The following is a 27290-nucleotide window of genomic DNA, read 5'->3' on the forward strand; positions in this document are numbered from 1 at the left end:
AAAACAAGTTTTATAAGTTTGTATGCAGTTTCTTCGACTTATCTTATTTTTTTTTATTTGTGTAATTAAGTGTTGTACATTATTTGTACCCGATGCACCCACGTATTCGGCGCCCGTGGTTCAAGGACTTATTCAAAATAAGACCATGAGTAACACTGTCGTTTTTCGGAGTGATTGCAGAACAGACAACTGCAAGTTAATAAAAATGTGTTTTCTTGAAAAAATCGCAAATGCGGAAATTGCGAAGCCGATGATCTGTGACAGTGAGAAGAGAAAGGCGTATTTTGTGATTATTGTTGTGTAAAAATGGTGTGGATATTTGCGAAAAGGGAGAAAGTACGTCAATCGCTTATGAGCGTTGAATAAAAAGAGTGTTGGAACTACAGTATCTGTCGAGAAGTCGTTCCGGTATAGAGTATCACGTTAAAGTAGCTACGTGTTAGAATTCCCACCCAGCCAAATAATGTGAGATTTGTAGAGTTGTATTTGCACATCCCATTTAATATTCAGCATAAACAGCAGTAGCGCTCGTATATTATTGAGTTAACAGTTTTATTTACGGGTCTCGCTCTTCGCCGCCACCCTCCCGGACTCAGGCAGCGAGTCTGCAGTGAGATACGTCGTTAGTTATAGTTCGGCATGATTTAAGCGGGCCTTAATGGCCCAATAAATAGCACCATTTCAATACACGACAACGATCATAGACGGGCGCAATACATTAGAAGCAAAATGGAAGAGGTCGAGGCGTACACAACGTCGTCTATAGTCGAGGTATCCAACATCCACACAGAGATAGCGCTGCTGGAGAGATATATGGGCCGCTCTGCTCCTCTGCTACTCCGCTCCTGAATCATTTCATAAATTCTACCAGCTACTGCTCGTTCCTCCTGCTGCTGAATGTGTGTTTGTATATCTGATATTCCTTTCGAGTAACGAGCATTGTTTAAACGTGTATACATTAGCGATGACTACTCACCGACCCGTGTACTCCACCGAAAACATCGACGACCACTGCCAAATACACGACAAAAACGCTCGCCAGACTCCAAACCAAATAAAATCACAATTATACGCAAATCAATATTCAAACTAAAGACTCCAGTAAAACTCACATTCTCCTGATTTATTATATCTTTACTTTCCAAATCGCTACAACTGTTCCAGCATTTCAGAAAAAGCAATATGTACTTAAATTAATTTTCAAATCTTAGTCGTTCATTGCATTACATCTTCTCAAATCAGAAAAACATCATAAGCGTTATATTAGTGGTGGTAGAAAAAATATTCGAATTTCTACAAATCCTGCAGTTTTTACTGATATCCAAAGATAACCCATTTTACTAAAAAAACACAGGTATTCTAACTTCTCATTAAGTAGCTGCTGAAGGCATGTTATTTCATACGATTTCTGTGTCTTTCACCCTAGTTTAGACACAAACCATTTAGTTTTGACAGTTTTTTTGCTTAGTTAAAAACAGTCACATTATGCGAAATAATGCATAGTGATTTTTTTAAGGAACTATTATGGAAGTCTCAGAAATTAAAGAAGACATTTGAAAATCTCGGGAGAGGTCAGTTTTTGTTGAAAGGGAGACACTTTTTGCTGAACCTACTTTTGAAATTTGGATCAGGGGCTCGTACCTTCTTTGAAATACCAATCACTTTATCAAAATTTTAAATAGCATGTGCTTTTTGATATCCCAAATAAAATGTATTTTCACCAGAAATTCTACTGTTTCTACTGTCTATTTATTAAGTTTTTTTGTGTCTATTTTTTATTAAAACTACGCAGACTCAGTTCTACAGAAATAAGCTACTTAGAAACAAAAGAAAAGCTTTGAAAATTATTTACAAACTAAAAATCCTTAAAGGATTACTATGTATTTATAAAGTTATTAAACATGCAGTATTTTTCAAAGATTTTTCTCCTTGGATGATAATTTTGAGGTAGATTTTTTTTACAAAATGCTATTTATTAGTAATTGTTAAATGGTGTTTAGTATTATTGCTGAAAGGATTAAAGTATCGATTGAAGCTACTTTTATTTACGTTACTGAGCCCATTTGTGTTTCCACGTCAAGAATTTTTAATGAGCGACATCCAGATAAGCACATAAACCACAAATACATGGTAAAATGAGTTGACATTTCTTGAAACTGAATCAGTGTAAAATTAAAGAGGAAAAGTGCGAAAAGGTAGTTATTAAAAGGTTTTTGAAACTCTAATTTTTTTCCTGTGGACTTAAATACTTAAATACTTGCACGATTTTAGACAACCAGTTATCATTAATGTACGAAGAATTTTTAGTGGCAATAACTGTGTTAAAAAAATGTTAATCTAATTTTAACTAAAGAAACATTCAGATTTGTCTTTATTTTCATACAACATACTTGTAAGTATCATTAGTACAATGTGTTTTTAAATTATTCTCATCTAAACTAAACTTTGAACTAAAAAAAAAACTTTGAAAAAATTTGTGGCTTTCGGCTCAATTAATCCTACTATGTCAATAAATGTCAAATGTGTCAGTTAAGAATTAATTTCTTTTAAAAATTTCATTAAAATGCAACTAAATTGTTACATGTTAATTGTATGAAGCGGCATTTTCTGATTTTACATGAAAAATTCACAGACGACTGACAATCATTTAAAAACACATTGTAGAAGCAATTTTATGACAAAACTAGTAATGGAAATTAAAAAAAACAAAGCTGAATTTTTTGGAATTTTTAATTTGTTTAAAACAAATTCTTTGTAATTATACTGTGACGTCTAGTTGAAATAAATAATGTTTTTACTTAAAATTTTTGTTAAAATTAAATCAAATTAACAATCTAATTTTTAGCATAAACACATTTGCAATTGGAAAAAAACTAAAATCGGTAATTCTTAATGTGTAGTTTGAAAGGTGAATTGATTTTAAATAAAGTAGTATAACATGTGTACAGTTGTGTGCATCACAATACGTGTTCCGCACTAGTACTGAATGATCTTATAGGTCAGTGACTGTCACCCCAATTCTGATCAATCAGGTCAATAACAATCCTCATACACAAGGCTCTTTTGTCCTCTGGAATGTTCGAATAGTGATTATTTATCAGAAAACAATAGCTGCAGCAAATATTTCATTAGAATTTATTAGAATATTGAAGGATAAGCATAAATAAACGCCTTCCATCCTTCCTTAGTCTTGACAACATGGAATTAACGCAAATATATTCTATCTAGAAAAAATTCACATTCGTGCTAGATTCCTAAATTTTCAATAACACAGATTTGGTTTACATTTCTTGTGTAACCGCTCCAATAATCTTGGTAATATAGTTGATATTGGGTAGTGAAACTTTGCCCTGGAGAATCTGCCCAATATGGAAGACGATATTGTTTGTTAGTGAACGGCAAGTAAGAAGTATTTATCCGAGCCAGTGTTTCTAGTAATTAGAATTTTAATCAGCTAAAAAACCTTTGACCCTATCTGCGTTACGGCAAAATTATCGTTAAGGAAAATGTCCAAACAGCGCTCTTAGCTCGTACTAAAAAGCGAGTCTAATTACAAACTGCGACCATCAGCGTCAAGAGATGGACAATTTTGTTTGTGTCAGGGCAAGCGACACAGTTCGATCGTGGACTAACGGTTGGAATATAGACGGCGAAATTATGAAAATGACCCTGTACGTCGCTCAGCCCCTGAGACGGTCGAGCGATCGTCTATTCCGTTCCAGCAAATTCGAAAGTCCGCACTGGAAAAGCAGCGACGCTTTTCCTTGACGCTGAAGCGAGCTTCAGGCCGAAGAGGTGGAGCCTGCAGTGATGGATGCAGGGACACACGACAGATAAACGCAAAACACTTTGATTTAATGCCACGGATTGTAGTTTGCTTAGAGAAAGAAGTTTCTTTTTTGTAATTAAGCGCTTTTTTATGGATCTATTTGTCGGAATTTATGGTGACTGAATGATTCCGCCATGAATTCGTTCTCTTTTCTCCAGCTCGGCGACTCCTCAGGCAATTAGCACTATTCTCGCATGTGTGCTTTGGTGGATGCGCCGGTTAATGAAATAAGAGGTTGTTCCCCTTTTTTGTGTTGTAAATTTCGGTCCGCATCCGGCCCTTTTCTGGGGGCAGTAATAATTTTCAGGTTATTTGACTGGTGTATCTAATATAAATATATCGCGCTCGTATTTAAATTTAACAGTTGACGCTGTTGTATGTTATCGAAAAAATGAATAGCATGCTCACTTCTTCCTCTGTCGTCATCGTGCTCTCTTCTCTGCTCGCTGGGGACTCTTTATCGCGTCAGCTTGTGATGCATTGCGAACGAAATGAAAAAAATCACCCACTTATCTCGAGCTTCGTAAATAACAAATATAGAAATTATAGGGCCAATGCTGACTCCAGATCTCGCTTTATGGCCACTCAATATTTTTAGCACATTTTTACCCTATTGTGCCTGTCCGCACAGAAAAGGAATTCGAAGCTCTTCCAAAGAACCGCCAAACAGACGCTGCCCTTCCATGACTTTATAACTAATCTTTCTTGTTTATTTGGTTATTTACGCACTTGAAACGTAATTGTAATCCAAAGAATAAATTCTGAACAATACAAATTACTCTTTAACAAGAAAAAAATCGTTTTAAATGTAAGAATAATTAATCAAAAAGAGTTGGTTGAAATAAGAATTTTTCAATTTAGGGCAGTTTCGAAATGTAAAGAAATATTTTTTGCTGACAAAAATCGCTTTTAAAAAATTATCCTTTTTGTCTTATGGTGTCTAAATCTTCAGTTTCCAAGCTATTATTTGACTGGCCAAAAAAATTGATTTACACAGTAACATTCAAGCAATGTCTTCGATTTATTTACCATGGATATTTTTTTATGTATGCATAGCTCAACATATACAGTTAAAAAACGTCTCAGTTTCATAGAGTTGGCAAAAGCAATCAGCATTAACATTAAGATTCTAAAGTTAGTACCATCTACGAATAAACTTTTTTTTTTTTAAATTGTTAATTTAAGAAGAGCGAGGATATATTTTACGTATCACTTTAATTGTATATACACAGGCCTGTTTATACAGAGTGATTCTTTTGCTTTTTTGAACTGTGTAAAATGTACCCTAATTGTTAGGACTTATTTGCCATGGTTTTTGTTTTGTTAAAATTCTTATTTGCAGGGGTTCATTTAAAATAGCACAGCTCTTGAACTCTTTGCAATAAGCGAATAATCCTTTTTGCATTTGATAACAAAAGACTTTAGAAATCGTCTGAGATCTTTAGGATTGTCTATTGTCAAATTACAAGGCCCACTAGGATTTTTTGAAAATGACGATTAAAAAATTATTTAACACAATTTTTTTCACATTGAATTACTCTGTTTTTTTAATGGCAATCAAAAGAACAAATTTTTATGCAGACTTTTATTAACATCTTCTATATCTATCTCTTACAGTTTTTGAAATAATCGCCAAAAAACAGAATTCTAGCTAAGTATTTCATTTTTAATCGAGTAAACTTTAAAAAAATACAATAAGATTGTGCCACTGATTAAAAGAAATATTAGATTTGTCCACTAGCAAAATGTTGAAGTTTGACAATTGTAGGCCAATTTGCAAGGTCTACTTGATTAACTATAAAAATTACGAAATAAAATTCGTTTTTTGCGATTTTTTTCAAAAACTGTGGAGGACGTGTTGATGAAAATCACCATAAATATTAGTGTTATTTCGATTGCAGTTTAGAAAATAGAGTCAATCTATTTGAAAAAACTGAGTTATAGCCGATTTTTGATAACTATTTTGAAAAAATCATACTAACCTTGAATTTTAAAAATAATTTAGTTGAACTTAGAATGATCGATTTGGGCTGTATACAAAATTTGAAGGCTCTAGCTTTATTAGAAGTTAATAAGTTTCTAATGTAGGCCCTGAAAGAATCAGCTTGTACACAATTTGAAAACGCAGTGTATTATAAGAAAATCAAGTTTTATGATTTTAATTAGTTAGGTTTTTCCATCAGAGGTTGTTTCAGCAAAGGTGAGCTAAAAAGTTATTACCGTTTAGCAGGAACTTTAACGGAATTCCCTTACGGACTTGACCGTAAAATATCACCGCGTTTCGACGAAATTAACACCATCTCTCTGTGTTATAACCGTTTTTATTTTTATAAAGAGTTAACCCGTTCGAAATTATCTTTTTCATTAGGCATAAATACGGGATAATAAGACCCGATTGCGCTCCTTTCCCGGTCCGCGCTTTCGTCTCGTCCTTGTCACGAGCGCGGCGTTTCCAATCCGGAACCGAGAGCAAACGATCCGCGTTTCCAGCCCCGCGATTATACATTTGGATTTTGAAATTGGAATTCATGTTATGACCGGAGTCCGGCAGGCTTTGCAATTGTGGACACACTTTCAGTTTAGTCTCATTACCGAACGCATTTAACTATGGTTAATTTTTGTCATCTGCAATTTTGTTTATAAGGTTTCCGGTCGACGATTATGGCTCCGTGCCCGGACCTTTTGCGCAATTTGCGCCATATGGCGAGCTTTTTTGGAGCGCGATTTCATGCCGGCCACTGTCCACTTAAAACTTTACATTACTTCATTATCGGGCCCCTGCTCGCTCATTCTTTATATTTCCTCGTTTCGGATGACGGTTTGTTTTGCAATTTTGCACCGAGGGCTAGCCAGGGGCCATTGTCCGATTTTCTTGCCGAATTAATTCCCTTCCTGGCACGTAAATTACGCAGCAACTGTCTCTAATTGCCACACAGGCCCATTCCGCTCCTGCTTTACATTCAACGTAAGAATACTTTTTCGAATCTATAGGAATGGACGTTTGGCTGTGATTCTGTTTTTGTGAGGGTTGAGGGTTGAAGGACACGAAGGGCCGTTGATAACAGGGGGTTGAAGAGGGGTTCAGGTCGAGCAGCCACACGCGCGATATATTCCAGATTAATTAAAGCAACATCACACTATCAACGCGGAGATCTGCGCTGTCGTAATAACTTTATAATTTAGTGCAGTTTAGGCAGTAGCGCGCCATATCCTCGACCCTTTCTTCGGCCGAATTACAGACGATACTCTCTCTAACTTGCCGTCTCATACATAATAGATTGCTTACATTTTACTCTCCGACTCACCTTAAGGTGTTATCTTCGGTTCGCTAGATAAGGCCGGAGATCAGAAGGTTAAGCAACATTAACTGTTTATTGCAATTTATTGGGCTAATTTATTGCGCAAGTTCGCTCACACTCCGGCAAGAACTGCCTCTAACTGTTATTTTGATGCGGATAATTTACATGCCATAATTACTGGCGGGTAATCCATTAGGCGAATTCGTCCAATCGTTGCCGATTTTTAGCCGCACGCCCACGACGGCGCTCAAATCCCAACGCTAACGTCTAAGACCTCGATGTCACGCTAGAAGGGAATCTCATGTTCCATATGCGAACGCGACAGAAAAATTTTAATTAGAAAATTGTACAAGGCCTCAAGGAATGCCAATTTAACATACCGAAAATTTTCCAACTAATTAACAATATTTGTAAATGACGAAAACAAACGTAAGAATTAAGCAAATAAAAGGAAAACGGTAAAACTTGCTTATTTGGAAAAACACTAATTGCATGCCCGCTGTACCGCTTTTATACAGCATGTCCCAAATATTCCAACATTTAAGGGTCAAAAAACGTTTCAGTATTCAGATTTGTTTCAGTTGTGTAATATTTCCTTCCGAGGCTTCTTGGAAAATGTTGGCGTCGCTATACGTCAAGTCTAATGCATTTTAGGCACTTGTTTTGACAGACGAACTTTCAATCACTGTCAGTCAGCCAATCAATCGTTCTTTGATGTTCGATCCTTGACGGAGATGGGGATGATGAATCCTCGCCTCGATTTCTTTGCAACACCTGACAAATGTGATTGATTGAAATCGATTGGGAATATCTGGAAGTTGCTACTTGGTCCAATAATTTGGAATTTTGTGTAGAACAAAACTATTCCGTGCCTCTCGTTTCGTGACCGATGATCCGGGAATCCCTGGACATCGCCAGACAGGTCCCCGCTCACTTCCATCTCAATTTGCACAGGAGTAGTTATGGGGGAGATGATGGGGATAACTGACGAGGAGCATGACTGCTGTAGAGTGTGGTTGGCTGTGTAATCCACGGATCGTCCCGAATAAGTCTTCATCTGGCTGTACTTAGGCTGTGATTTGTTTCTGTTGATGTGTTTGAAGTTTTAGGGCCTCAGTGCGAGGATTTGCCGCCAGGATTTAGAAGGGTTGATGATGAGGATGTGTGGCAGCTTTCACTATCTCCGTTCCTGCAAATACATACTCTCCCCGACTTGATGGAGTTTTATTATATACTCGCACCTGATATATAAGATGGAATCAAGGGAAACGTCAAGGGAATAACTTGAGAGCGGAATCAAAGGATAATTTCAATCCTGCGCTGCACTGCCTAACCCACACGTCCACAATTTAACATGTATTGAATCTATTATCTCCTGTTCAAAAATAAATGAGCCTTAATGAAAGTTAATCCCTTTTTATAGTTTCCACTTCACCATTTTGTTCCAAATATTCACAATGACAAGAAAATTTTCAACTACAAACTAGACACAAATGTGCAAGACATGATCAAAAAAAATTAGAAATTGTTTTTTTAGAAAAATTTTTACTTAAAAAAGTTTTACTTAACAGTAAATAATAATGTTTTTTCGATCAGAGGTGAATATTTTTACTTACAAATTAGAATTCTAAAATTTATAAAAGCTTTTGGGAACAGTGCTCAATTTAAAAAAGTAATTCTGTAATGCCGTATAGTTATGACTTATGACCGTTCCCAAAGCTTTTATAAATTTTAAAATCCTAAATTCTAAGCAAAAATGTTCTCCTTTGGTAGAGAAAAAATATTTTTTTACTTTTTAGTGCATCTTTTAAATAAAAGCTTTTTTTTCTAAAAAAACTTTTTTCTATTTTTTTATTTATTGCTTTTTAATCTTTACTTATTCTAAACGTCTTTTTCTCTGAGATTTAGTTTCGCCGTATTATTGAAACACCATTATTTTGCAAACTTATTTAGTGAAAACAGCTGTTAGCATTAAAAGAACATCAAAACCTTTGTTCTGTGTCTCTATCGTATCTGGAACCCTTTTAAATTTGGGTCCGAAAATATGAAAACAGACAGACAGACAACAGAGTAACTTAAATAAAAGCTTTTAAAAACAAAAATGGTGGGGAATTTAAACACATAAAGGTACTTTTGTAAGTATGGTATAACTTAGCATATACAGGGCGTCCACAGAGCATTTCATTTTGCATTAAAGTACGACCCCATTTAAATTTGTTTATTCAAAATCCCGATGCAATTTATGCCGTTTATGCCACTGGCCGTTTTTTAAACAAATTTTTTTTCTGCATTCCGACGGCTTCATTGAAACCCTAATCTTTAAATCTTCTAAATTGGTATTTCTAGCACAGATATCAAGCTCCTTGGGTACTTAGTCAATTTCGGCGTGAGCTCGTTGGAGACGGTTGTGAAAAACAAGAGGCGACAAGCTGGAGGTGCAAATGCAGATGTAAACACACATATGAATCACGTTTGATGCGACACCCACTTCATAACATTTTATGCAGTTCGACAGAATGTGCGCTGGTACGGCTTCAACGACCCGGTATTTACAGAGACAGATATGCATAAATAATTCCAAACAAGAAGTCATTTATGTCAAACTCGTTGCAATTTGCATACGAATCGCTCGAAATTGAGTGTATTATTCGAAGTGTGCTTTATTGAAACAGCGTTGCATTTTTACCAAACCGGCCAATTGTTTCGTTACTACTTTGTTTCGACACGATAAATAAACGCCCAATGATGTACTTAAGCCAAAACAAACAAACCGAATTAACAAGACGTGACGGCATTGCTTATATGGACCGGACTCGTTATGATTCACGGCCGAGCGCGACTTCCGAACTTTCCAACGATTTTATTCTTGCGGATTGATGAGATTTAACAAGAGATTTAATTTTTGTTGCCTTGCACGGGAGGGAAATAAAAGCAGTTGCTCCATAAAGAGTTTATGAAACTTTTACACACGTTTTACGAGCTAATGGCCAATTCAAATGAGTGGCAGGGCGTTTCGATGCGTTCTTATTAGTAGGACGATATTCACTCGATGGCGTCACAAGATGCATAAATATTTGATTGCGCTCGTCCCACATTCGATTCGCCAAGAATCGCCACTTTAGCAGCTTTATTTCAAACATTAGATGCACATTTGATTGTCCCTCTATATGCGAGTTTACGACGCTTCAGTATTTATTTGCCTTCCTCGTTTCGCTTCTTTTTTGGGCTGATTACTGGCCGTAGAGTCGCTGTAACTCATCCGTTTCGTAAAATTGACAGTCTGCGTAAAATCTCCGCTTGGCAGGCACGTATTAAGTAGATATCTGTGTAATTTATGTGGGACGCGGAATGAAGGGCCCCAGTTCCCGTAATATATTCAAACATTAGTCCCACTAATGTCTGGCAGAATGTTTGACTGCGGATCCCAGCTAAGCCAAGTAGACTCGGAATGAGTCCAAAGCCTGCACAGATACACGAGCCTGACGTCGCAGAGGTGACATCTAGCGCAATTCTAATCCCCTTAATGGCCACGTGATAACCCTGATTACTTTAATTGGCTCCTCTCCTCCCAGACGAGCATAAATTCCGTCTTTGCCGAATTGACGAGTCCCGCGATTTAATGATGTACGATGTTGTTTTTGTAAAATATTCGATAGACGCAGTCCCGGGGGAGAAAGCGCCAATTCTTTTCAAAGAACCGACGAGGTCCATTTCCATTCAACCGGATGACTCCTGAGGGATAGAGCGCCTCTTCTTAGCCACCGAAATAACTCAGATTAATTACAGCCGTCATCCTCCATTACTTCACCAAGGATAAACGATATTTAACAATTAATTGTGACATATAGCGAGCCCTCATACAATTTCTCGCATTCGCCACCTCTGCGTGCGCTCGCACCGACCTTGTTGTCGAAATGGAGAAAACGCTTTTTAACATCGCCGTCGTTTATTTGATTTGAGGAGCGAGAGGCGTCGCAGAGTTACAAATAGCAGCAGGAGTTAATGTGAAGTAATGAATACATTCTACAACATTATGGTTTGGATTATACACCAACTATCAAGTTCGGCTCCCGACGACATCAATCTAGCGCCCTCTGAGCCCTCATTCTCTCCACTCTCTCCGTCAGTGTTACTGGTGGTGCGTTCATATGTATACCAACCGACTTATCCCCATATAATGTGTGCTAATGTATTCATTGTGGGATAACTACAGCGTCGAATTAACGACCAATGTAATTGTTGCTTCGTTTCGTCTTTGTTTGATGACTCAATATCAATTAATTGTCCCGCATCAGCCTGTCACGATTTTGATTAAATTTTGAAGAGGGTCTGACGTTTCGCGTTTTTAAGGACCATATTAAAATGCAACACTCTGCATATATTTTTTGCATAGTCTTCTGTAAAGCCAGAAACACCCATTTTCTTGATTTATTTTTTAAATAATTGTAATGGAAAATGAAGCTGCAATCTTTTCAAAATCTTACTACGAGCAAAACATCAATACGAAAAGTGTAGAATCACTTTTACGAAAGCAATTTTGTTCAATCTGTCGTCACTTAAAAACAACTTTTTGTCAAATAATAATACTAAAGATGCTTATGAGAATATATACTAGAAAAGGAAAAACTGTTTTGCTGCTCTGACGTCATAGTCTCCTAGCGAGCATTTAGTCCAATCAAATAGTACAATGTGTTTTTAAATGATTCTCATCTAGTTAACTTTTACATGTAAAAAAATTTGTGCCGTTTTGCTCAATTGAATTCTCTGAAAATAAATATCAAAATGTCAGTTGTAAAATTTACAAACTGTCAATTAATTGATTTCGTTAAAATGCAACTAAATTGCATTTTACACTGTACAAGAAAATACTTTTATTTTTAACAAAAAGAAACCGATATTAAACGGCAATAAACAGATAAATTAACCCGATACCATGTTATTACAAGTCAACGTTGTAGGAAGAGATTACAGAAACCGCCTGTTTTCACTACTAATATCTCCCATATTTATTATCACAGAAAATTTTGAAAAAAATCTACTGGCGTAACTTAAACTATCAGTTCATTTTCCGATTAACCATAAAATAAAGTGCCGATGATGTCATCAAGTACAACAAGTATTGTGGTTGGTATTATATTCATTGAAGGTTCTATTCAGTTAATTATTTTGCATTGCCTTCAGGCTAAATCTAAATAAACTAGTAATAATAGTGTAGTTTTGTAGCACATTTTGTAATAGTAGAAGGTAAAGTTTATCTTAAAATAAAACTACAAAAGTGTATTTAGGACATAATAAATCACGTAGATAATGTGTTTTAATTTTTTTGTCGTTCTAATTTATTAATTGATTCATTTATTTCTGTAAGAAAAAAACTCATAAAAGATTATACCTTTAAAAATGCATTAGAAGTAAACTCTAGTTCTTTGATTATCTTGGTTTACACTTTTTTAATGAATCTCATAAATGTACATAACAACTAAAAAGAATTATAGTTTGCTTGTTGCAATACATAATTTTATGAACCATTAAGATGACTGAAGTGTCTACATTTGTTAAAATATGTCTTTTAGTTAAATGGAAAAGTCAAACAATTTCAACTGTGATCTACTTGCAAATTAATTTCTGACAATTTTAACAAAAGAAATTGGCAAATTTGGTTTAAAAAAAATTAACGCAGGTTTGCTACTCATTTTCTAATTTTCGGCAAAAAATTGACAAAAGAGTAAAAAAACATAAATGAGACAGATTTCAATGAAATATGGATTTCTACTCGTTTTAAAATGTTAAAGGAAGGTTTGAAAAAATTAGTAACAGTGGCATCAAATTCGAACTCATTTTAAATAAATTGTTCAAAATTTATTGGCATTTTTTAAAATAATCTTTCGCTATACAATTTTTGCTTTAAAAACGTTTTTACAGTCAAGGTTTTGTAGTAAGAAGTTTAATTTTGACTACAGCATTCGTATAATCTGTAGTTTACTTCTGCAAATACTGAAGATGACTTGAGCTTGGTAGTTAAATGACTACTAACCTTGTTAGCCACTTGCGCTGAAAAATTGGTGCTGTCTAATTGCGATCTAAAGAAGATGCTTTCGTCGGTTGTTCGTGTAAAAATGGTCCGTGGCGCGATAGCGGTGGCGTCGGTATTGTCGGTTTTATCGCTGGTTTAATTTTAATTTCCGGTGTCAGATGCATATTGGCAGAAGCGTTTAAAATTCATTGAATTTTTCTCGTGGCGTGCTATTTTTTGGGCCCGAAAGAGCAACAGGTGAAGTTGGGAATGACGGTGGAGTTGAACGAAGACGGCGGCGGCAAGCAACCAACTTAACGCTGTACGCGCTACCCCCGAAACTTTTTATTCTTGCAAGTCGAAAGGGGAAAAGAGAGGATGAGGCGACGGCTTGCCGCCGAACTCCGACCGACTACGGAAGAGAAAAATTGGAAGACTTGTCGGAACAGAGTGCATAGGCCACGAAAAACTCGAGTAACGTTACTAAGTGAGCTGTCATGATACCGCGTCGAGATCAACAGTTTATTCCGGGACCGAGACGCCTCGCACAACACTGACACGCTTACAACTCTTTTTCCGCCGCTCACATGTTGCCGTTTAATTACCAATTTGCACCAAAATCGCCAAATTAACACAAGGACACGAGCAACATTGTCTTTCATCAAGAATAAATTAAAGACGAAAATCTATCCCGGCGCATCCACCATAATTGACTACACCATACACTAACGAAATGTGTGTCCTAACGTTTCGATGACAAATTAATACTCTAAAATTGTATATAAAGCAAAATTTTAATGAATTTTATGCAACTTCTTAACAGCTTTCTCTACTTTTTTTTCAAAAAAATAAATGAAAAAAATTCTAAAATAGTGGCAATAAAGTGTCAGCGACACAGCTTTTTGGCGAACAAATGTTATTGTCAATTCGCCCGGCGCCTCCACCAAAATTGCACGTGCATTATTGCAGCTTTTTGGTGGAGTGGAAAGTAAAAAAGCGCGGTTGGGTTCAAAGTGCACGTGGCCAACTAATAGGTCGGTAATTAATGTCGGTTATTTGTAAAGCGAAGTGGCCAAACATAAAGGGCGATAATTCGGCAACGATGTACTCCATCTATCCATCCATCCGTTGTGGTCCCGGGCCGCATCGTCCATCGAGCGAGCGACTCTTTTGCTGTTTGAATCCGCGCCCGCTAAATCTGATAAATGGTGTACTGACACGACTGAGTGATCCGACAATACAAACACTCAAATACGTACTAAATTCGCATACGGTTGTCTGTTTTGGTGGCGGCGGTGAATCGCCAGCTGATGTGCTACAACCGGTGAAACTACGGATTCTCTCAACACTGATGGATGAATGCGCAAACAGTGCATGGGCCGCCGCCGCCGCCGCCGCCGCTCATCTGCCGTGCTTCCGAGCTCTTCGGCTCTTCTATATGCAAGGGACCTGTTGCAGGAAACACGAGGGTGGCCATATGGAGGGAACACATTCCCAAAACTGGGTTAAATTCCACAAACGGACTTTATACTAAGTCTTAAGTAATGATCTTAATTTGAGTCATTAGGACACGCATTGTTTTTTGTGTAAAATATGATAACGTAAACAATAAGTTTAATGTCTATACTGTTGCTAGATTTTTTCTAAAAAATTACGTTAATCTTCATGATTATTCAGACACTTGGTCCAATATTTTGGAGTATTCTCTTTGTTTGATTGCAATATTTAGTTGTGGTTGAAGGAGGGACGAAAGAAAATGTGTAATTCTTTTGTTTAAAAATTTTGAACATTTAATAAGAGAGTTGCTTTTCTAGATTATAGTTTTTAGGTACGTATTTTGGATTGATTGTTGACTCCGGGTTTAAATTTTATTCATAGTCGGTATAACTTGAGACATTTGAGAGATAATGAAAGAGTACAAGCAAGGAATTGTTTTTTATTAGCCGATAATTTTTTCCATTTTTTTCAGTTATTGCATTTTTGTTATAAGCTACAGTTAAACCAAAAGTATATTCTTTTTCGAGTTGAACAATTCTTAGATATTCCGCTATGCTTTTTCCTTATCCTTCCTATACACCGCTCCGAATTTTTTAGAAGAATAACTGTTTTAACACAAAATTATTTATAATTTAAATAGTACACTTATAAATAATAAGTATATTATTGTGAACGTACAAGAAAAAAAAGGGCCGTATTTTTGTCACTAGCAGTAGTTCTTCACTCCGTTTTAATTTTTTTTACGATTGTAATTTAATTTCGGAGATACTGGTATTTTGGAGAATTAAAGATTTCAGAGTTTTTGGGATCAGGGAGGTTTTGAGAGATTTTGGTGATTCTTTGAGATATGAAATATTCAGATATTGATAGGATTCATACAAGAGAGTGTTGTATAAGGAGTTAATCAGATGCTTAAGTTTTCTGATTTTTCTGAGACAGGTAGTCTCAGAATTTCATTTTTTTTTGAGCCGGTGTTTAAAGATTAATAGTGATATTACAGTTAATTAACAGTAGCTATAAAGTTACTTTGCAAGTGAATTACATAGTCTTTTATAATAGAAGAGCAAGTTTTTCACTTCAGTTTTCTTTAGATAAGGCGTCGCTCCTTTAATTATAATAATTCAAGAAAAAATTTGATATTATTGTTATACACGTAAATAATGTATAATAAATGCTTAGTATTAAGTTAACAATGTTTAACCTCCTTAAGAAAATCTGCTATTGTAGAATTCGAAAAACGAATTTTATAGAAAAAATATTTTTGACTAATTTAGGAAAATTGTTAGTCATATATTTCCAGAGAATTCGAAACAAACCAAAATGTACTTTTCTTTGAATAAATAAAGATTCCTAAAAATTTACAGTGCCACCTAACTATGGAAAGTTGTTCTTAATTATATGTTAGCTTCTGGTGAGGCTTCTTTAGTTAAATTTGCGGTTAAGTTAGAACTGAGAAATGACATTTCTTTTTTATTTAAAAATAAATTTAATGTTAAAAGTTAATTAGAACTGAAAAACTGGTTGAAACGTGGTACGTGTTATTGAAAATATATAAAAAAAGTAGTAGGTAATACTCACATAATACTTGTATTAAAAAAACAAAACAAAATTATCATCATTTCAAAAAAGAAAAGGATGTAATTTAGACAAAATTTATTCATGTAAAGTCTTTCTGCTTCAATTTTTTGAATGATTTAGAATAAAATGAGAAATGAGCTTTAGATGAATACTGACTAGAGTGAAAAACCGAGCCATGAGTGTGTGAGTAATGCAGTGAATTAAGTTATTTGGAATAATTCGGAATACTGCAGTGGTAATTTGGCAAAGTATAAAAAATGTTTAATTGGGCGAAGCCGAGTACAGGGTGAAATTCGCGTTGAAGCCATTGATTACCGTGGTAAATAATGTAAAAGCGGTGGAATAAGTGCGAGCCGGCGGCCGTTGCCGTACTTCACGCTTGCTCCGGTAAACGGCGTAGATGGCGCTAATGGCATGCAAACACCTGAGATCACCTATCAGACCGTTAAGTACAGTTTACTCGTTGAAAGCTCGATGCTATAAAGTAAAGCACATCAACTTACATAAACGTCAGGACACAATAAAAGCGCGAGAGAGCGACGCCGTGCGGGCATTACGCGCACTAACACCGCCGTATTACCGGATATATACAGCGACTCCAAAGCCCACTGCGTCTCTCCCTGTTAATTATTGATGACGATGTCGACGGAACTCTAATGAAACTTGACGGCCAACATTTGGTTACTTCTTGCGAAAGCATGTGCTTGGCGCTAATTGGTGACATAACGCTATTAACGCTGAAACACAAGCTACAGTAATTTGCCGCGATGTATGTTGATGAAGTTTACTCGAGGATCAAAAACGGCGACAAGGTGACCACGCTAACGCACTTTTCATAAAATCTACATTCCGGAGCGATCAACTTTATCGAATAACTGACGTAAGAGCCGACACAAGCATTTTTCTACTTTCTCACTTATTCTACAACTGACGGTTTACTCACATACCCCATTTAGTTGCAAAACTGTTGAAGTACTCCTATTTTCTGTTATTACCCCGTGTAATTATAATTTACAAATTTAATTACACTTGTATGAATATTCACGAGCATCATTGCACGTACCACTGAAATATGTACAAGCTAAAAACAAAAGATGGAGCAGCAAGAATTAGAAAGAAATTATTGTTATTTCCACTGTTCCTGGCAAACTCGAGACGTTAAGTACCACATTTATGATAACAAAATTAGGAATAATTGTATTAAAAATAATATGCAACTAGAATAGTTCCGCTCACAGCGCTGATCACATGATGTCCTGTTCTTCTTCTGCGACTACTCCTTTCATAAAAAATATACCTGTATTCGTATATTTTATCGTAATTACTAAATTTACACAAAAACGAATTCATTAAATTTATTACTGGATTAGACTAATTAAAATTTATATATTTAATGTCAAAAAAATTGCAACACCAAGAAAGAATTTGAATTTTTTGACGAAACTTGGCACAAATGGTTGCTATTAGCGAGTAATAAATGTTTAAAATTTGAACGATTTTAATCAAATAGTAAGGGAGTTTTTTTAAGTGTTCTAAAAGCGCAGTTAGGCCTGGAGACGACTAAACCAAAATTATTAACAATTTAAGCAGTTTTGAAAGTGGCATGATTTTTGGACTGCAAATAGGGGTTTTTCAAATAGAAAAATTGCTAGTCGTTTGAATAGAAATCGAAGTACTTAAGCATTGTTATCAGTCATAGACTGGAGAAGGCTCAGGACAGCGCGAAAGAGAAAGCATACCTTAAAAAAAAAACAAATGAAGTCCAAAATGGTCGTCTTTGGAATATAATGTAATTTAATTACAAGAAACATTTTTGCCCAATGGGTGGGTTTAAAGGTCGTTTTTTATCACTTTGGACTGTTTACCATCGAAATTGGTCATTTAGTCTATTTCCTTTTGGATTTTCTTAGTATGGGAGAAATGGACAAAAACACATATCTAAGCCTGGCCCATCAAAACTTTATTCCAAAACACAAGGCGTTCCGACCATAATGTGGTCAATGTATACAGTGTATATTGTTACCTGAGGATGACCAGTTTGTGGTTGAAACACGTTGTCTCTACAAATAAAAGTTTTGGTGTGTCAGGTTTAAGCTGTGTTTTTGCTCATTCCTGCCATACCTAGAAAATCCAACAAAAAGCAGTCCAAATGACCTAATTCCATGATAAACAGTCAGAAGTGAAGTACGACGAAACTCAACCATTGGTTAGAAATTTTTCTTGTACTTGAATTATTTCCATACTCTGAAGATGACCATTTTGGACTTTATTTGTTTTTTTTAAGTCTGCTTCCTCTTCTGCTTTGTCTTCAACCTTCTTTTATTAATGACTGATAGTATTGTATAATGGTACTTGTATTACTCTTCAAACAAATAGCGATATCTCTAAATAAAAAAACACCTATTCGTTTCCCAAAAATTGTGCTTCTTCAAAGTTTGTTTAATTATTGGTAATTTCTTTTTTGTCGTACTCTAGGCATATTTTCGTTTTCGTGACATTTAAAGCAAAAAGAATTTAAAAATTTTCAGAAAAAGAAAAAATTGGAAGAAAAACACTTGCTGGTAAAAGAATTTAAGTGTTAAAAACTTCTTTACCACTTGATTAAAAACGTTAAAATTTTACTGATTTAATACCGGCTAATAGTCTAACATTTGTGCCAAGTTTCATGAAAAAATTCCTATTCCTCCTTGGTGTTGCAATTTTTATGACACTGAGTGTATTTTTTAAAATGTTTATTAAACTTATCTTTTTTGTTGTTTAAAAAGTTTTTTGGTCAGACTACTTTAAAATCGAGTTCTAAAGTAGAGTAACCTTGAGTAATCCCGATGTAGTACCGAAAGTACCACCCTCCTACAATAGTTGAAATCTTCTTTTTTTTCACTAACAACTAAATATTCAAGTCTCATCCATAAAATCGAACAGTTTTGAAGACTTACTTTCTAATTTTTTTTATATATTTTTGGAGAAATCCGTTGCGTTTGAGATTTTCTGTTATTCGTTTTTGTAACGAAAGGTTCGAGAAAATCAATTCTTAAATTGCTTTACGTAGTTGGTATGTAAAGTGCTTAAGCCCACCATCACCCAGATGGATCTCGACTTAGAGCATCGCTATTTGTAGCGTCGTGCTGGGTGTGAACGCGGCTTAGTCCCGCGGCATCCATCAGCTGTCAATGCGAGTAAGATATTGCAAATCGAGGCGAGGAGATATGATCTCGGTGCATCGGCATAAATACGGTGGTATCGGATGGAAGGATGGCCGATATAAATAGTAGGAGTCGCGGACTAAGATTTATAAATAGCATTACAAGTAATTTATGTCCGACGCGATTGGGCGGGCTCTCCTTTTGACATTCTGGAGATTTATGTTAACGGAGTTGATGGGAGGTACGCATTGTTCAACATTCGTATCAGAATCTCTTCTCGACTCTTACCAGCCAGAGAAATATTATTTATGCTGCAGATACCGATAAATTATATTATTTCGAAATGCTCCGGGAATCCTTTTTTGTGATGAAGATACGATCGACTTGAAATAAATGTGCTGCATTAAGAGATTTCCATTTGGGGAATGTTATATAATTTACTGCCACGTGTTTATAATTCATGCTTTAATGTGTCCTCCAACAAAAACGTGATGGATGCCTTCGTGGCGTCAAGACAGAGGGGCAACTCTTTGCTAAATTCGCGCACACATTCGCAAATCTCGCTGTTTTATATTTAACACTAACACTGCTTCTACCCGCATTAATATGGAGAGATTTGTTGAAGTTCATGCATTTTAATATCATTGCTGTTTTGTGCACGACGCTCGTGTTCACGTACCACCACTATAATTCGACAAATAGTTCCATTTTCATGCTACATAACTAAAATACTAGATCTGCACCCGTTACTACTCACGATAACAAATAATTAATTCCGTTTTTATTATTAACCAAGCAAATATTTACAACAAAACGGCACACATACAATCGTAGACACTAAAAATCTCTTCTAGGATGAGATTTTATAATTAAAATTCTTGAATGCCGTCTCGAGTCAATATTTCCAGACAGACTGGAACAGTAACATCACGTGAGATTTCGTGCTCGGCCCCATTCTCTTCACGTTTGCACATTTGATGTGTTCGTCAATCTTAATTACTGTCACATAGTTTATGAGAACAAGCCTAAACTTCACAAAGCCACAAATAAGCCACCGGTTGATCGATAAAATTCCTCGCCAGACGCCGGCATTGAGAGTTTGAATTTTTCCTTGCAAATTCTCGCCGCTCTCGAAAGTGGACGGCTTCGGATCGCATAAGTTTGAAACTTTGATTGTGCACAACAACGTCTTGTCATAACTGCTGTAGGCGACAGAAGAGCCACGTAAGATTCTAATCTGCACTTGATTTAAATCAGTGTCAGGATTGTAATATGAGTGGTGGTCGGGTATTCTGCGGCCAATATTGGAGAGCGGATCCAATCTACACTCAAGGCCGGCACAAGTGATGTTCTCCGAGTCGGAACAAGAGGCCGCATCACCGGACTAAAGCTCAGCCGCAGAGTCCGGGCTCGCCTTAGCGCTTCCTGTTTTCAGACACCCGTCACCGGCCACTCCACAATAACCAACCAATTTTCCCCGTCAACGCGTCCCAGCCCACAGGATAATACCTTCCAGTTACAACAACTACGACTTCGGCCTTGCAACTAACACAGGGCACGAGAAAGCCCAACGACTGGTTCTATTTAAGCTCGTAAAACATACACTCAACGTCAAAACTTATCACAGAGGTTCGAAAGACAAAGAGTTACAGTAGAATCTCTATAAAACGAACTATTTTTAGCAAAGTCATCACCGAACTATCGATTTTTTTCCATATTAATCTTAAATTATTTTTTTGTTTTATTTGTTATGTTATTATCTTTTTTAGTATGTTGTCCTGAAAATTTAAATACTACTTAAATACTGCATTGATATTACTCGACTTTTCGAAGGCTGTTGATAAAATTAATCATTCTTTGGTTTGTGCTAAACTTAGTTTCTAGGTTTTGGGAAAAACTGCTTAAAATTCTTTTCATTATTTACATGAGCGTAGCTAGATGATACAACTTGATAATTTATTGTCATACTGTAGAAGAGTTACATTAGGGGTACCCCAAGGCTCTGTCTTAGGGCCCTTATTGTACCTTTTATATACTTTTGACATAGTAAATTCTGTTCAACATTCATCCATTCATGCCTTTGCGGATAAAATTAAACGTTCAAAAGTGCTCTCTTACAATTTTCGATCTCTACATTCATTTTAAAAAATCTAAATTAAAAATTGTCGAAAGTATAAAATTACTGGGCGTTGTCTTTGATCAAGAATTACGATTCAAAAGTCATGTCTCGCTTTTAGTAAAAAATATTTACGTGCATTTCCGTTTACTTTACCAAAATCGTAGTATAATTATAACTTCAAATTAAGAAAAAACTTTGTGAAACATTTGCATTACCTATTACAAATTAGTGTCTCGTTTTTTTACCCTTGTCTTGACTGTAGTTACAAAAATTGTTTACGAAAAATTCAAAATAATTGTTGTAGATTTATTTGGTTTCTTAGATTTTTTACCTATAATGATGTTGTCATTTATAATAATACCAAAATCATATGAAGTCAAAGCCAGTAAACTTATTTAAAAAACAAATAAAGTTATAATTTTTATTACTTCAATAAATAATTATTCTTTTGCTGTTTTATTTTCATTTTATATTTTTATTTTTACTATTATCTACTACATTTTTTTAATAGTATTTAGGACACATATGCCTATTATTCTTTTAGTATTGCTTAGAAATTTATTATTTTTTGTATTAGTATTATATTGCATTCTGTTTTTCTTTTCGCATTTATTTCTACTTTTGTTTTTTTTGGTTTATTTTGAAAAAAATATGTTTCTGTTAGCTAGACTTCGCCTCCTCACATTTTTTTCTTGAATAAAGGCTTTTATTATTATTATTATTATTATTATTATTATTATTATTATTATTATTATTATTATTATTAAAATTTTAGTCGTCAGTTCTTAGTGTGTTCACTGCTCCAGTCTTTTATTGTACGCAGTTAGAAAACTACAGTTCAATTAATTTAAAACAATTTGAAGTCAATGATCGAAGCGTCCTCATTTTTTTTTCTATATTATTTTACATAATAATAAATTTTTGGGTTCAAAAAATCCAGTTCTAGTATTTATGTTCGTAAATGTCCGTACTGACCTCTAAAATCAATTCAAGTCTGTTCAATTTAAAATGTTGGAATTTTTCTAATTACACTTTTTTAAAATTCTTCTGCAATTTTTTTTTGTTGGAGGCATGGTTTACACCATATTTAAAATATCTCTGATCTTTTGATATTGCATCATCTCTTTCGACGTTTGAACCCTTTGGTTGACGTCAAGCTGTGCATGCTGTGGAGAAATGAGGATAAAATGAAGCACACACTGCTTGTAAAATTCAAGTTATTAAAGTTCGATTAACAAAACGAAATAAAATTACGTCAAAGAGTTTTCCAAAGATGAAAGTTTCTTGAACTTAAGGAGTTAAGCTGTAACAGAAAAATTATGAAACTAAATTGGCTGAGATATTGAATTTAAAAAATATTTAGTTCGTAAAGCTGCAAGCAATGTGTAATTTATTTTGGTCAAAACAAGTGCCGTAGATCAGGCGAGAAGATAACCATTTCGTTTTGATTTCTTTAGATGAACAAATAGCAAGTCGATAAATAAATCATGATTAATTTAAAAAATAATGGGCTGTTAAAAATTGTGTTTGCAATTTGTAATTATTTCCCATTATTGATGGAGACGGGCTTTCACAAAGCACGTATGTGGTAAAGTTGCTAACCCACAAAGATAAAACGGCTTGTCCAGTGGATCTGACAATCGCATACATTTCAACAGGCCTCGTACTCGCACCCTTACAGATTGTTGATAGAGACATCTACCAACTGTAAATGGTCATTATTATACCATTGCGTTACCTACTGTTTTTGTGTTTTTGTTGAACAAGGAATATGGCGATAAATCAAGTTTTTTGTATTAATTACCCTTCATTTGCAATAAATCACGTTGTGCCATCAATCCCTCCTCGTCGAAGCGCCTCAAAATGGCCAATCCCATCAAGCTCGTATTTAATTTATTCCTCGTATTTATAATTAGAGGGCAGGAGGGCCAGGTGGGCTTGTAGATCTGTCAGTTCGACATTGACTTATACGATTTCGATACGGCAGTGTGAGTTCTGTAGTACCGACTATGCACGACCCCTTCAGTTTTGTTTGATTCATTCTCATTTCCACTGACGTGATTATTTATTGGCCACTAATTATAGTTCTCGGGGACATAAAATACTCAAGCACACGCCCCCACGTCACTCTGTCAGCGCACCAAAGATATTGCTCTTGTTATTTTTCATAGACTCAAACACACCACCATTATCTGGTAGGTAGCAGCGGTTTTATAATTTCTATGTGCGCGCGGAATTCCTGACTCCCGGAAACATTCCGGAGTAATTGCCGTGTACCAACATAACAGGCTCGTACATCAACGGACATGGGATGGTGTACGGCTGCTGTCTTTGGATGTCTTAAGTAGCCTCCTTAAAGAACATTTGCCTTTAATTACTTCATAACTTATTAGCGGGATTTGAGCAAAAACGACGAGAGGAAATTGAACAAGACTCCGGTGGTCACTATTGCGCTTTTACGGTGCGAAAGACCGCATCTGCAGAGAGAAACTCTTTCTCCTTGCGCCAATAAATGAAATTACTCCTCGTAATTCCATGTATGAATGTCTAAACTGTAAATATTTCCGCCGCTTGGGTAACAATATTGATGTAGACAAGAAGTGAGTCTAAGATCACATTGACGTCATTCTGTGACATTTGCTTCATAGTCAGCGTATCAGTTTCAAGAGACAGCAACTGTTTCAAAGGTGGCTGTCATGTCAAGTTAGTCTATGTAGTGTACAATCCTTATATGCATGATGTAACTAACTGTAACAGTGTGACACTGATAATAGCAGAGAGGTGCACCATGATGATCTGTCGTTCCGCTTTTGCTTTCTATACGTCTAAAATAACATTGTTTCCAACCCAATTAGGAGACGGAGTCGTTACTCCGACTCTAACGCCTCTCCTCATCTTCCATAACCGACCCCCAAAATGGTTAAAAAAATTAATCATATAAAAACATTTCGTTATAAATTAAATGTTTGGACTAGGGGGTCTTTGCAATGCAGCGCCGAAAAGGACGATTCAATATACAGGCTGTTCAAACGATTCAGGACAATTTTTTTTCTAATTAAAACCTATATTATATCGCAATTTTGCACAGAGATTTTAAATGTGACGTCAAGTTCTATTGGTCGCTTAACCGTCGTATGAAAATAATTAAATCCAACAACATTGAAAACGAAAAAGCAAGTATTAATATGGTTATTAATTATTAAGAATTGTGTTCTACCTTTGCGTTCATATCTTTTCTCTCAAAATAAAAGGTATTTTTCTTTTATTAGGATGTGTTCTTACCTTTACAATTTGGCACCTTTACGTAATTTTACCTTTTGCCGCATTATTTTCTTATTTCTGTATTTTATGCTCCGCTTTACGTTTATACGTCTTTATGTTTTCTCAATCTCTTATTTTTGCTTATGTGTTGTATCACTTACCTTTTGTACACTTTTTTTCATAGAAAAATTGTTACCCTGATCCGGGTGCGAACACCCGACCCCCCTGGTCGTAAGTGGCGCTTATACCACTGAGCCACCAGGCCCCAAGTACAGACCGTCTTTTGCAGATATTTTAACACAAACTTTTTAAATAAATCAACATTACAAACTATATAATTGCAATAATTCACCTAAAACGCAAATACATTCACTTCAAAAGTCGGCGAATTAGCTCGAGAAAACATTTTCTTTCACTTTTTTTTCAATTTAATTCGCTAATTTTTCATCAGATTTCATCAAAAGATACCGGACGTATAAGTTGATTCTACAATTGTAAAATTGTTTTTGCCTTTTTTGTAACTTTCAGTACGTTTTTGGGCGAAAATGGTCATAATTTCTTAAAAAATCACCAAACTTGTGTATTTTCTAGTCAAAAATAGTGAACGTGCGCAAATCCTACCGGATTCACAGTGGCCATGATTTTTATTAACAATGTTTTTCGGGACTTTACTAAACAAACTCAGTAACTAAAAATTTTTAAACATAAATAAAATATTTTTGTTTAATTTTTTTTTTAATTTAAGAAGTAAGTCATCTAAGGATTGAACGCTAAAGTTTGTAGTTATGTTTCACCTTTACGTTCATCTCTTTTTCTCTCAAAACAAAAAGTATTTTGCCTTTATTAAAATGTGCTCTTACGTTTACAATTTGGCACCTTTACGTACTTTTATCTTTTGCTACATTATTTTCTTATTTCTGTCTTTTATGCTCCGCTTTACGTTTATACGTCTATATGTTCTCTCTATCTCTTATTTTTGTTTGCGTGTTGTTTCACTTACCTTTTCTACACTTTTTTTTCACAGAAAAATTGTCACCCTAATCCGGGTGCGAACACCCGACCTCCCCCGTCGAAAGTGGCGCTTATACCACTGGGCCACCAGGGCCCCAGGTACTGACCGTCTTTTGCAGATATTTTAACACAAACTTTTTAAATAAATCAGCTTTACAAACTATATAATTGCAATAATTCACGTAAAACGCAAATACATTCAGTTCAAAAGTCGGCGAATTAGCTCGAGAAAACATATTTCTTCCACTTTTTTTCAATTCAATTTTCGAATTTTTTACCAAATTTCATCAAAAGATACCGGGCATATAAGTTGATTCTACAATTTTAAAATTGTTTTTACTTTTTTTGGAAAAATAACTCGATCTACTATAACTATCCATATTCCAAAGAATCATCACAATCTCCCAAAAATTCCTCACTTATCCTAAAAAACTCTGAAATTTATAATCTTCTAAAATCTCCACGGAATTAAGTGCCAATCAAAACCGAAAAAATAGAAGCTACATTGGCTTCCAATTTCTCGAAAAGGAAACGAAACTGTCAGAATTTTCTCTATTGAAGTCCGCACGTTATAAGTGAAAATTAGTCATAAATCTGAAAACAATTAGCAGTTTTCGCAAATGCCAACACTGGCAACAATTTGAATAAAATTGATAGTCGGCTCCACCAAGCGGAACAGCTGTAATTGTACCCGCAATATTAATCCAGCCAGTCGTGCGGCTTTTCTTTTCCAGGTTCTCACTTTCACCACGTGTTGGATTTTTGTTCCGGCAATGAGTACCTGTTGATTTGGATGTTCAGTTCGCGTGATATGTTAAATGAGGTAATTGTCGAGCGGTGTTCCAGGCGGAGAGCCCCAGGTCGAGCCAGCAACCGGCCGATAGACATGCCGATAAGCGGGCCCAGTGTTGGGATACATGCGCCGATAAGATTGATTAAGTAAATTAAAGCGAACAGGGAGACGTGCATAACTAGACGAGTTGCAAGTCAGGATCGCGGCGATGAAAGAGTCCGATGCTATCAGGCAGGCTTACCTTGTGGGAACAATAAACAATACAGGATCAAAGTAATAGAGAGGTGAGTGTCGTCCGTGGAACATGTCCGCGGTGACGCACGAACGGGCACCTGAGTGGCAACTCAAAGTGATCGGCGATCGCGATGACGTGACCTATTAAGCTATTCTAATTAAGAACTGACGGGATGATGACAATGAGAAACTTTTACAAGCGGTGCTTGCGATCGCGAAATGGTTATGAATTATAAACAGATCGAGGGATTAACGAGACTATCGATCATCGCAAAGCTCAAAGGCAAAGGTCACCGCGCGACCTTTAACACCACGCTGAAGAAGATACTCTGAATATTTTGCAAAATGCGAAATTAGCGTCTTGTCAGTTTTACAATTTTTTCATCTGACGAGTTGTGTTGTCTTGCGGCCCTTGTGAAAAATGAGCCGGGCGAGGCCCGGAGTAAAAGTACGTTATTTGTGCCATTAGGGCCGATAATTAAAGGTGTGTGAGTTTGTGTAAGGCAATTAATATTG

The sequence above is a fragment of the Tribolium castaneum genome, chromosome 2 (assembly GCF_031307605.1).
Source record: "Tribolium castaneum strain GA2 chromosome 2, icTriCast1.1, whole genome shotgun sequence".
Classification (NCBI taxonomy): domain Eukaryota; kingdom Metazoa; phylum Arthropoda; class Insecta; order Coleoptera; family Tenebrionidae; genus Tribolium; species Tribolium castaneum.